The sequence below is a fragment of the Pteropus vampyrus genome, unplaced genomic scaffold (assembly GCF_000151845.1).
Source record: "Pteropus vampyrus isolate Shadow unplaced genomic scaffold, Pvam_2.0 Scaffold66, whole genome shotgun sequence".
Classification (NCBI taxonomy): Eukaryota; Metazoa; Chordata; class Mammalia; order Chiroptera; family Pteropodidae; genus Pteropus; species Pteropus vampyrus.
Window position 1 is genome coordinate 5,398,817 of NW_011888847.1, and position 13,117 is coordinate 5,411,933.

Consider the following 13,117-nt stretch of genomic DNA (forward strand, 5'->3'; position numbering starts at 1 on the left):
CTGAAGATCAGACAGGAATTGATCAGATTCCCCATTACATGGATTCATGGAGCTCAGTCATTTCTTTTCATGGTTTGTAACAATTTATAATTAAATATATACAGAGATTAATTACCCCACTAAACTTAAGATTCAAGAAACGTTGCATTTAAAATTTTCCCAAGTTAAATTACATCTAGCTAAAACCCACATTGGTCACAGTTTTAGAATGTTGGTTGGTGGAAAAGGTTGTAAAAGGACCTTAGGATTTGCCCATCTGTGAAAAGATAGTAGGGACTTAATTATCAAGCCATGGTTGTCCCTGGCACTGCCCGCGTGGTCCGTATAGAGAGGGTAACTGCTCTGAGGCAGACTTGACCTGGGGACCTTCAAGCTTCCTGAACCTCAGCACCCAGGGTCCAGTTCTTGCAGGCTCAGAGCAGCCCTAGAGCAGCCCCTGCCCGCTTCCAAAGCCGTACCGCCTCAGCGATTCTGTGGGGCGAATGTCTGCCGTCCATGCCCTGGCCCCACAGACTCTCCACCATTCTTCTCTTCAGTCCAAGAGGTCCCATGGACCCTAGAGCCACGCCCCTCTCCTGTCCCCACTGACACACACCCCGTTTAACTGCCGGATGGGCACAGGCCCTCCAAATCTCAGGGCAGCCTACCCCAGCCTGGCAGCTTCTTCTTTTGGCCGGAAACACAGACCAAGGACTGTTACTTCCCTCATGGTGATAAGGAAAGCTCAAACCTCAAGAACTTTAAAGCCAGGTTTTCCAGAAGAGTAAAGGAAAACGCACATATTTCCTCTTGAATCTTGATAAGCCGGCCACTCAAAAAGTGAAAAATGAGACCCAACTTTTTAACAGGTTGTTCTGTTACTTCACAATGACATCGAGCCCACCTGCCACACGTATTAGTATATGGGGACAGGAGGTCCTTGGTGTTTAATTTGCTCACCATTTGATCTCAGTCTCTGGCTCAGAACTTGAGCAGTGGGTCTCAATACATTTTAGTTCAATAATTACTTATTAATCAGAATTTCTTCTTTCTGACAGAAATTCAAACTGGATCAGTTATTTTTTTAATTTAAAAGAATTGGTTCTTGTGACTGGGAAAACCAAAGGTAGGCCTAGCTTCAGACATGATTAGAAAGATGTAGAGTCGAATTTTCTCTCTGGTTCTTTGGCCTTCTTTGCCCTCCATGTTGTTTTCATTTGGCCAATAGCGTCTTCTTTGCATCCTTGGGCAATGGCTGCAGTAGCTTCAGGCTCTCTTGGTTCTCATCACTCAGTATCTCAGAGGAGGAAGGCTTTCTTTCCAGCATCCATAACCCGAATCTTAAGCAAGACTCTTTATAGATTAGGTATCTACTCTTGAACCCATCACTTGGCCAAGAGGACTGAGTATTTGGAATGGTCACTTGAATCATTCCTCCCAGGAATGGCAGAGGCTCCAGAAGAAATAGCTTCACCAAGAAGAGGGATGTTTCCTCTAATAAGAATGAGACCTATGACCAAACAAAGAGAGGGCTCTGTACAGGCAGACAGAAATAACAGACGTCCCCTCCAAATAATGTTTGGAGCTAAGGCTGGTGAGACATATATTCAGTTAGGTCCATTCATAGTGGGTGTCATAGGGTGAATTAGCTGCTGTAACAAAATATCTCCTTATCTCAACGTCTCAACACACCAGCCTCACTCACATCAAAAGCAGGGTGATAGGGTGCTCTTTACGTAGTTATCCAGGGACCCGGTCTCCCTCCATTTAGTGACTTCCTCATCACCTGAAGCTCTGGAATCCTGTGCTTCTAGTCACCCAGATGGGGAAAGGGGAAGCGCACGGGAGACCACACAGGGAGTCTTGAGGGACCAAGCCTGGGACTGGTGTCTGTCACTTGTGCCCAATATTCACTGGCCAGAGCTCAGTAACTGCACATGGCAACTGCAAGGTAGGCTGGAAAATGTGCCCAGGAGGTAAAGCAAACAGCATTCAGTGAGTTTGTAGTCTCTGCCAAACTGAGGGAGGGTCCCTCACAGGACCAAGATGGGATTTGGGAGGAGGTGGGGGCAGCAGGGAAGGGTAAGGTAGACTAGAACTCAAGTTTGCCGGCCTCTGCCCTCCAGATTTTTCATCTTGGGTAGGTCATTCTCCCTCTCTGAGCCTCCGTCTGCCCATCTGTTGAATATAAAATAACCCCATCTAAAGCCCCTTTCTAGGCAAACATTTTGTTTCTATGATTCACTCACTGCCTGAACCTTCATACCCTTCCCCAGCTCTCAGTTTCTATGATCTTATAATCTCTGACAACATCCCTTCATCCAAGTTGTCTTCTTCCCCTTCTCTACTTTATTTTCTCCATAGTACCTACTATCAGTTGATATACAAAATGCTTTTCATTTATTCATCTTCCTACACAAGAATATAAGCTCCATGAAGGCACAGCTTTTTGTGTTTAGTTCCCTGCTGCATCCCAAGTACCTTGAAAGTACTTGGCATATTGTAAACTCTCAGTAAATACTTCTGAATGAATGAATGAATGAAATTTAAAACCTTTCTCAGAACAGAGATCCGAAGTTCATAACAGAGCGACACTGCCATCTGGTGTCAGACATTTGAATTGCAAGCACAAAATTGTGAAGTGGTGAACAGTCAGTCAGTCTCTGGGGACAAGCCTTGTCAAATCAACCCTATTTCATTGCTTCAAATACCACCATCTGACTTTGGATGGCTCAACAGGCCAGTGGGCTCTAATTTTATGTCCATGTGTGCTCCCCTCCAGATCGCTAGATGAGACCTGACTAACCATTTATCAGATCCTCAGATGCACCAAGAATGTAAAGCTTGCTCTGACGCTGCTAAAATCAATAAACATATGGGGAACATTATCTCTTCAGGAGATGAAATATCAGGAAAAAAAGACTCCCACCCTGAGAGAGAAAAAAAGAGAATATTTGACATGAAACTAGTAAGAAGGACCACGGAAAGGCTGGAGAAGAAGAAATAGCCTTTGAGGAGGAGCCAGAAAACTAGATTCTACCTCCAACTTGACCTTCAATTCTCGTTGTTTTCCTCATCTGTAAGATGATGACATTGGACTAGATGGGTTCTAGACTATAAATTTAGCCTAGCCCTAAAGTCTTTAAGAAGAAATAGAAGGGTCATAGGGACCTCCATTCTGGAATTAAATGCCTAGAAAGAGAGAGGTAAGTGGTCATCCACTGGTCAGAAGCTGGAGTCCTCAGTTGTTGGGGTGGGGGGTGTCTCTTCATTACTAGGCAGTTGTTCTAATGCGATGGGGTCCTCTCCTAGAGGACTTGGCTGTTTACCTGAGCTTCCCTCTAAGAGCCTTTGGACCAGCCTTGGAGGGTGTGGCCCAGGGCTCTTAGCACCATGGCAACTAAGAGATACCCCTCCACAAATGAACACTGGGTTTTGTTTGCATTACTCCTTTCAATAGCCTGAGGGTTGATTCCAGTTGATTTCTGATTTCTTTCCGCAAGCTTTGCTCTTCTAGTTTTCACATTCAGGTTGGTTCCCTGCAGGGTTCAGGCACGTGGCCCTAGATGGACTTTTGCGCCTTCTTCCAGAGCTTTGCCCATCCGCGACAGGAGCAGCTTTGTTGGCTCTGCTAATAATGTCTGCAGATCTTTCCTGCCAGCTTCTGGCCCAGCTCAGTCCAGCCCAGAAGTCTGGCACACATTCCATGATTATGTGGGATCTCAAAGATATGTTGGGCCTCTGATTCTAAAGGGCTACTTGAAGGAACACAGTACATGCAGAATAGCAAATAAGCCATGACAATGTATGTGTTAGCAAGTGTCCAAATAAGGGGTTCAGGCTGAAGGGAGAGTTGACTGGGAAGCCTTCCTGGAGGAGGTGGGATTCCTATGGTCTCTGAGTTCGTAGAGTATCTGAGACCTTAGGAGCAACCACCTTGTCTCTGCAAATCTTAGCACCCAGATTCAAGGGGAGGAACAACTGTGAGTATCCTGCCCCTGACATGGATGTCATTGAGATGTAGGCCTGGCTATTTCATGACACTGGAGCATCTGGATGCTCAGAACACTTAAGGAGAGACCCATAAAGACCCACTGTTCTCCTCCCTCCATCTTCCTCCTTCCATTTCCCCTACCACCTTACTCAGGCTTACTCAGGGTCTCTGCTCTGCTTACAGCCTTCTCCTCCTGTGCGTGCTCAGCTTCTACTGCTCTTCCCATGTGGCAACTCCTCCCACTCACTTCTAGGAGCGTTCACCCAATGGAATAATGGACACCAGATCATCTGTTGTCAGCTCAACATCACCAGCACCCCCTTTTTAAGGTCTCCTTTATGGCACTGAAGGAAGCTGGGAACTACACTTCCTACAATTCCTTTGGTTGTACGATTCCATCTTGGAAATGTCAAAGAGAGGCTCTGGTCCAATATTTAACAGATGGAGGAAAAGAAGAGATCATTATTAAATCCAAATATGGATCAAGAGTTTTCTATGAAAATTTAGCAGCCAAATTGACATGTGCTGTAAGTGTCAAATTTTGAAGACTTTGTACCCCCCAAAATGTAAAGTATCTCAAGAATTTTTTATACTGGTTCCACGTGTGGTTTTTTTTTTTTTTTGATGTATTGGTTAAATAAAACACATTATTAAAACCTATTTTGCCTGTTTCTTTGTCCTTTTTAATGTGACTACTGGAAAATTTTAAATTACCGATGTGACACATTATATCTCTATTGGACAGAGCTGGGTTAAAGTGTGCTTAAAGTGGAAGAAAAATGAAAACAAAAATCACTTCATGGCCATATGAGACAATAAACAATATCACAATGTCGAATGTGGATTAATGGTGCACAAGTGGTACAGATGTCAAGAATGTAGAGCTCGAAGGAGAAAAAGAGGTCCCTGAGAAGTGCAGTAGGGCAGGGAGGTGGCGAAGGCCCTGAGCCACACGCGGAAGGACAGTGGGGATGTGGACTGGACGGGGGCGTTCCGGTAGTAGATTCAATGTGTTAAGAGAATAACTCAGGCTTGGCAAGATGCAAAGGCCATGGGGTTTGCAAGCAAATGTGAAGGAAAGCGTCGTTGTTTCCACTGCGTCTACAGTCATACATACCTCCATTCATTTTACCCTATAGCCTGAGCACTAGGGGAAAGAGAGAGGCAGGCACAAAGGTCCTGCGTTGACTGCTTGGCACTTGGGTGCCGTCTCCTAGGGTGTCAAAGGGCTTTTGGGCACCAGGTCACAGTGCAAACCCAAACCCAGATCCAAACACGTCCTCTTGCTTTGCCCAGAATGAGCACCTCGAAGGACTATGCTCTCCAAACATGATGTGATCGGGGGTCTAGGCTCCAGTAGGGCACCATGCTCTGCCTTGGCTACAACTCCAAAGGCTCTGCCTCCCTCGCCCAGCCCCATCCTAACTTCTTAACGTTCCTGGTGGCTGTAGACCTGAGTGCTGGAGCAAGTCACAGGGGAAAATATGTTCCTGTCTGACATGAACTTATTCCATCTGGGTATCATGAAGTTTGGCAAAACGAAGCCGTGGGGACAGGAAACACGAAGCCATGGCTTGAAAGTGCTTGCACTTGCATTTTGCAGAATTTCTGGCAGGGCTGTCCCAGTCAGCAGTAGGATCTTTCTCAGAAAAACTGGGAACTCTGTGATCTTGGCTTGGTCCTGTGAGACTGGCTGCCTAGAGCCAGGGCAAGGAGGAGGCTGGAGCTGAGTCCAAGTTAGATGTTGAGTCATGTCAGGGACGGCCAGCTGTGGTTTCAAACCCAGAGACTGGACCAGAGGAGCTTCGTCAAGGCCAGCCAGGCCAGAGAGGGAGCCAGAGCGTCCATTGAAGCACAACAAAGAGCAGGTAACAGGCAGGCCTGGGATAAGCACCGATCCCCAAATCTTGAAAGCGCTTTGCCTCATTGTTGGGAGACCTTTAAATACAGGAGAGCTTGCCCGCCGTTGCTTCCTCAAGGGCCTTTTACATTTGCTTCCAGAAAGAGGAAGTCTTAGCTCAGTAAATCCCTCCTGAGCATCTGTGTTACCCAGTACCGAATCAGGTACTGTGGGGGAAATAGAGACTCTTTCGATCTCAGAGTGCAAAGAGCCCTAAACAGTCGCGGAGGCCAAAATTACTTCCCAAAGTAGAAATTTCTGCACCAACGTCCCTAGCAATTCGATGTGGCCTTGGTCCTCTGAGACCAAACAGTTTTAACAAAACCAAAGACATAAGCAGTATTTGAAGAACTGGCCCGGGACTTGAAGAGATACTAAAGCATGCAGCCCGGACTCTAAGTGCCACGGGAACCCTGAGCCAGGGATGGCCAGCATGGCCACGGTGACAGAAATAGCCAGTGTGATTAGGATGGCCAGTATGACAGGGATGGCCAGTGTGCTTGGGAATAAGCAGAGAAGGCCTCTTGGATCAGGGGACTGAAAGTGGAACAATAGGACATGCAGGGTCTGGGGTGGGGAAGAAGAGAGGGAGGTGTAAAATCATTAAAAAAAAAAAAAAAACAAGGAGGAGAAGGAGGGGAAGGGAAAGGAGAAAGAGCAGAAGTTGACAGTAGTGATTCGAGACTCAGCAGGAATTTCTCCAATCCGAAAATCTTTGTTGCCTAAAATCTCACCATGAAATTTTCATTAGGGAGGACTAAGTTTTTCATTCTTTATTTTCATCCTTCAAAATGAAGCTGAGATAACACGTCAGGGCCCTAATAGGGCATAAGATGCTTATCAGGCAGATAAAAATGGAAAAGAGACACACCGCCACTGTCACCATTTTGCCAAAGATTAGCCAGTTCCACCTGCTGCTAGCATGTCCATAAAAAGTGCTATGGAAGTATGGAGGAGAGAGAGATTAGGTGGTCCAGGGGGTCAGGGCCTGTTTGGATCCTTACCCCAAAGACCTCGGGAAAACCCTGACATTTCTCTTTCAATCTCCCTGAAGCTCAGCCCTCCAAACAAACCTCCAGAGTGAAAAGAGAAGCAAGGTCTCTCTGAAGTGATGTGTTCTTATAGGCCTGAACAGGTTCTCCGTGCTCCCAAACCCCTTTCCAAAGGGCTCACAGGAAGAAAGCCCTGGAGACATTCTCATAGAAAAATTGTTAAGATCCTGGGCTCTGCAGTCAGACTGCCTGAGTTTGAGTCCTGGCTCTATAGGCTGGATCTAAGACCTTAACCTCCATCTCTCTGAAGCCCAGTTTCTTCATTTGCAAAATGAGGTTGATGAGAGTACTTATTTCATAGGGTTGTCATGAACGTTAAATATAATGTACTTGAAGTACTTAGAACACCAGGCATCATGCTGAATAAACACTGCTCTATTATTATCACCAATTTTCTGCAACCCGCCAACACAAAGATTCCTTTGGATGTTTCAGAATATAGATAGCATTTTCCTAACCAGAAAAACAATTTTTAGCATCGTTCTTACATTCATTCACTTCTTACTTACTTATTGAGCACATACCGTGAATAGGATTTTATAAGGAGTATAAGAGACACAAAGATAGCATGGAAAGCTACCCCATCTCGAAGGAATGGACAGCCTAAGTAGGCACAAGAAGACATGCTCTCAAGGGAATACAATATGACATAGGGGACAGGAGTGTATGCTCTACAAGGTCCTGTATCATTTAGTATTAGATTAGGCTACAAGTAACTGAAAATCCCAAATGACAGTGGCTTAACCAAGGCGGAAGTTTATTTTTCTCTTCTATAAGCAAAGTCAAGAGGTGAGCAGTCCAGGCTGATTTGGGCTCAACAACCATTAAGGGTCCAGGCCCCTTTCAATGTATGTCTCTACCTCTTCACCCAACATGGTACTCGAGCTCTAACCTAGCCATCCTTTCCCCAACATCATCACCACCTTCTTTATCAAGCCACACTTACAGAGTACACACTACCTGCCAGGAACCATTCTAATCGCTCTTCAAATATTAATTCATGGAATCCTCACAATAGCTCTATTATAGCAATATTATTTTTATTCCCATTTTCTTGCTAAGAAACCTGTGGCACAAAAGGATTAAGTAACTTGCCCAAGGTCACACGAGTAGATGGCGAGGCCAGGGTTTCAACTCGGTCTGTCTCCAGAGTTCAGCTACTAGGAAGAAGCAACACATGGCTCATATCCAGCTTCAAGGGAGGCTGGGAAATATCATCTTTATTTGGGGCTGCAAACATGAAAAGTTCTATTATTAAGAAAGATGGAGAAAAGATATTGGAGACCAACTTGCAATCTGTGTCATGGACCCCCACTAAATTGATTTCCTCTCCCATAGTGGGGCTATCCAAGCAATAATTCTGTATAACATGACCCCTGCACCAGCCCCTGCTCCTACCCAAGAGAGGCCGGTCAGGGCTCCTGTACTGGGACTAAGAGAGAGCTTCCATCTTTCCATGGTGGACAGTGGCATATACCCTTGAGTGCTGCGGGCAGCGGATTTCAACTAAGTCTTCAAGGCTGCAGTCTCCACCTTAGCCTTAAATGGATGTTCTGAGACAGAATGATACCCAAGCAATATTTCCAGCTGCCAATGCCAGGGCTCCCTGAGGTACTGCATTCCTGCCCTTGGGTGCTACCCATATCCTTGTCATAAAAGTCCCCTGTTTGCCCCAATGAGTTTCAGACAATTGCCCAATTGCCATCAGAGACTTCTAACTCCAAAACCACATGAATATAGTATAAGCGCTGCTATGGAATGCTGTGGAAGTTTGGAGGTTTGGCCTCGGGGATCAGAGGAGGCTTTGTGATCTGGGGTATTATAGGAGACACATAAAGTACTGACCACATGCCAGACACTGTTCTGCTTTACACGTAGTCTCACTTAGTCCTCGAAGACCCAATGAGGCAGTTGCTACTACTGCTGTCTTTAATTTACAGATGAATAAACCAAGGCGCAGAGGGTCAAGTGACCCAAAAGTCAAATAGATGTGGTAGAACTGAGTCCTGTTCCCGGTCCGTCCGGCTCTAGCTTCCATGGTGAATAACCATCCTTTGGATTTGGGAGTTTGGTGTCTGAGCTGGGTTTTGAACAAAGAAAAGGACTGTGACAGTGAGAGGCAGGACTGTTCACGCCAAGCAGAAAGCATGTGGGAGCCACGTCACGGAGTCAGGAGGTATGAGGTAAACCTGGAGGGTCTAGAGCAGTTGCAACACACAAGTTCTAAGGAGCAAGAGTGGGCAACCAGACTGGAAAGCAGGGCTGGGAGTCGATTCAAGGTGGGGACTGTGAAAAGAGTTTGGGGTTACTTTAGGGAGCCATGGAGCGTGTTGGAGTTGGGAAATAATATGCTCTGGACCTGGCTTTAGGATGATGGCTCAGGAACATGGGCTGCATGACTAGAAGTGGAGATGGTCAGGAGGCTCTTGCAATAAATGATCCAGTAGAGATGCTCTTAGACTTACAATGGGGTTATGTCCCGATAAACCCACAGTAGTTGAAAAATCACAAATCGAAAATGCATTTAATACACCTAACCTACCCAATATCATAACTTAGCCTAGCCTACCTTAGACATATTCAGAACACTTGCATTAGCCTACAGTTGGGCAAAAACATCTAACACAAAGCCTGTTTTATAATAAAGTGTTGAACATCTCATGTAATTTATTATTTGCATCACTTTTACATCATTGTAAAGTCAAAAAATTGTTAAATCAAATCAGGATTTCAAGAGAGATGGAGAAGGAAATATGAAGATGTGACTTCTTAGGGTTGAGAAGCAGGACTTGGAGTCATCTGGGAGACTGAGAGGGACACCAAAGGCAATTCCAGAGCGGTTCTGGGCCCACTGATGGTGTAAGGTGGGAGATATGGGGAGGGTAAGTTCAGATTAGACAGCATGAATTCAGGATACCTGTGGGACACCCTGGTGGAGAATCTCATAGGCAGAGACATGGGAGAGAAGTCAGGAAGAGAGACGCAGCTCTGAGGTCATACACATAGTGTGTTCCCTGAAGCTGTAGCACAAATGATACCTCTAGGAGAGAGACTCTAGACCAAACCTGGTGGGAAGCAGCAGAACAAGCAGCCAGCAGGAGACAGGAAGCAGCCAGCTCAATGGTTCGAGGATGCTCAGCAAAGTGCACGCCTTAGAAGACTAGAACAGGCTCTCGAGGAGGAGGGCAGGGCTCTCGGCGCCAAGTGTGGTGGGGGTAGGAGGGCGGGAGGTGGGTAAGGGCTTGCAGCCTCCACTGGGGGTTCGACTCCTTGCAGGCCCAGCCTCGTTAGAGCTCCCTCAAGTCTTCCTATTGCTTTGGACATGGCTCTGGCACTGAGGATCTGCAGAGTCGAATCACTCAGATTTATGATGGAAACTGGCCCCGGGGACTGGGGCAATTTACTGCTCACAAACGGATTCCAACTTGTCCATTAAAACGCCTCATTCTGGTCCCAACACCCTGGCACGTTCACACCTCTGGTGAGGAGTCTGGCCTGCCCAGATGATTAGCGTGTGGGCTCGGCTCTATGGGGAGCAGCACTGAGACCTAAAGGAAGCCAATGCAGCCTTCAGAGCCAGGGCTGCCCTGTCCCATGCTGCCCTGGGAGAGAGGGACAAGGCCCCGCCATGGTCCATGCCCCAGCCCGCCCTGGACAGACTCTGTGGGACAGGCCTCCTCCCCACGGAGGGCCATGGCTGAGTGGGGCGACAGAGGACTGAAGAGCAAGGCTTTGCCATCAGGCCCCAGCTCTGCCTGTGTGACCACGAGCAAGCTCCTTGGCCGGAGATTGTTTCCTCTTCTGCAGAAGGAAGACAATTTCCTTGTGAGGGTGTTGTGGTGATTAAATGACATAACTGTGTGAAGCATGAAGTCGGTGCCTGGGGCATGGCACTCAGTAAACAGGAGTGATTATATTACCCACCCCGCTGTGGTCTGGCCTCTCCCCTCAGAGCGTGAGGAGAGGAGGGGCTGTCTACTGAGGGTGGGCTCACGCAGCAAGAACCGCTGAGCCATCTTCCCTCTTACATTTGACTTCTTCCCAGAAGAGAGGGACCCACAGCCCTCGGTCCCCTGCTGGTCCTTCCTCCACCTCCAAGCTGCAGCCTCCACTCTCAGGCAGGCCTCCCTCATGTCCCTAAGGCCTACAGCAAGCAACTTAGCAAAGCTCCCCAGAGTCTCCAGGAAATAGGGCACAGTGAAGGCCCCAGCCCAGGAGCAAAGTCCCGCTCACAGCCAGAACCTCCAAGCTGCCCAGGTAGAGGCAAAAGGAGGTAAGCTGGGCCAGCAGGCCTGGGAGGGGACAGACAGGGACAAGCTCTCCTCCTTGAGCCACTGGCCTAATGGGGTAACGGGCAACCCGTTGTATCCTCCCCAGGTTTTCGTTGTGTTTTGCTGTGTCTTCTCTCCTCTATCATAATCCTATATCTCCATGTACAGTCCATGTTGTCTTTACTGGTCTATATGAATATGGAAGCAATTGACTAATTTTGAAACAATGCGAAATTCTTCACTCTCTTGCCTAATTTTCACCTCCCTGGACTGCCGACTTCCCCCACCCTCGACTCAGCCCCGGGCGGGCTTGTTTTCTTTGCTGTGCTTCTTTTTTAAAAAAAAATTGGGATTGGAGCCAGGATGGAGAAGCAGATTGGGAATTTGACTGTTTCTACCACCTTTGCTGGAATCCACACTGAACAGAATGTGAGAAGACACTTCTCAAAGGGAGGCATCACCCTCTTGCCTCTCAGGCACTTGGCCCTTGTACCCCATCCCCAGACTGTGGGGGGCTCTGGGATGAGGGAGGTGTATTCCAAAGTAGCTGCTGAGGCAGCTAAAGAGAGGTCAGATGTGTTCCAGTGTCCGCCTCCCGCCCCGAACCCTCTGCCCCCTAACTTACAACCCTGTGACAGGGTCAGTAGCCAAGGCAGTGAATGCAAAAATCACTCATCAGCCTCAACCCAGATGCCAGGTGGGCCACGGGGGGCGGGGATGAGTTGGGGGGAGTGGGATTCGTCACTGGCAGGAGATGCAGTTCCTGTCCCCAAAAGTTTTCACGAACCGCATCTAGGGAGATGAGATTGATAAACGCGGATCATTTAGAAACAGTTTAAGATGCAGGATTTTAAAAGCTGAGGTTCTGGACACAAGTCCTGTCAGTGTTTGTAGAGATCCCAGGGGGAGTGTAGTGGAGCCCGGGAAGGTTTGCGAGCAGGGCAGGCCTGCCATGGGGGTAGTGGGTGAAGGAGAGCGGCTTGGGGAGGGAGGCCATTGTGGCCACCCACGCAGAGCCCTCAAGCATCCTGTCATTGGACCGTGTGTCTCAACACAGTGGCCAGCCGTGCCGGTGTGGCCGAGATAGACTGGCCTCTCTCAGAACCACTGAGGGAGGCTGAGGCTTGGATTCCGTTTCAGGAGTTGCTGACATTTCGAGGAGGGCTTTATCTACCCATGAACCCCTCGTTGGGGTAGAGTCCCAAGGGTGGGGACTGAAAGGGGGACCAGGTGGTGCCAAGGCCAAAGTGCCCCTGGTGTGAGGAGTGGGGGTTGGGTGATAGCAGCTCATATATTTTTTTGGCTCAATGAGGACAAGGAGATAATTTGAGACAATCATCTTTGGGGTAGTGGGAGATGGTCCAGCAGATTCTGCATCTCACAGCTAATTGCAGAAGAAGCCCCACCCTCACCTCAGGGGACCCCAGAGGTGCTAGGGCTCTGATTAAAGAGCTTGGATCCCCTCCTAACACCCCCATTCCCACCCCCATCATCAGCATGAAAGACAACCAAGAAGGTCTGCTGATATTTCCCGAGAAAAGCCACAGCCACTGGAATTACTCCCAGATGCACCCTGTCCAGTGCGGCCTCACTTGCAAGCCTGCACGGGCACGGGAGGAAACCAAGAGCCTGCCACCCAAGCTAAAGGTTTCCGTGTGATTTTGTGGTTCAGCTGAAGTCGTGTTCTTAATTGTCCAAATAAACAGTTTTCAGCCTGGAGGCCAGGACGCGCCAGAACATGCCGCTTCCATTGCCAGCACCAGCTAGGTGCTGTGGGCACAAACACATTTTCTAGGCCACAGCCAGCACTCAGTAGTGCACAGTGGACTGAGAGCTCCACTTTGTCCCCTGCTCCCATCTGGTCTGGGGTCAGCATCAGCAGAGCTCTGGGCTCTGCTGAACTTGGCCCTCAATCCTGTTG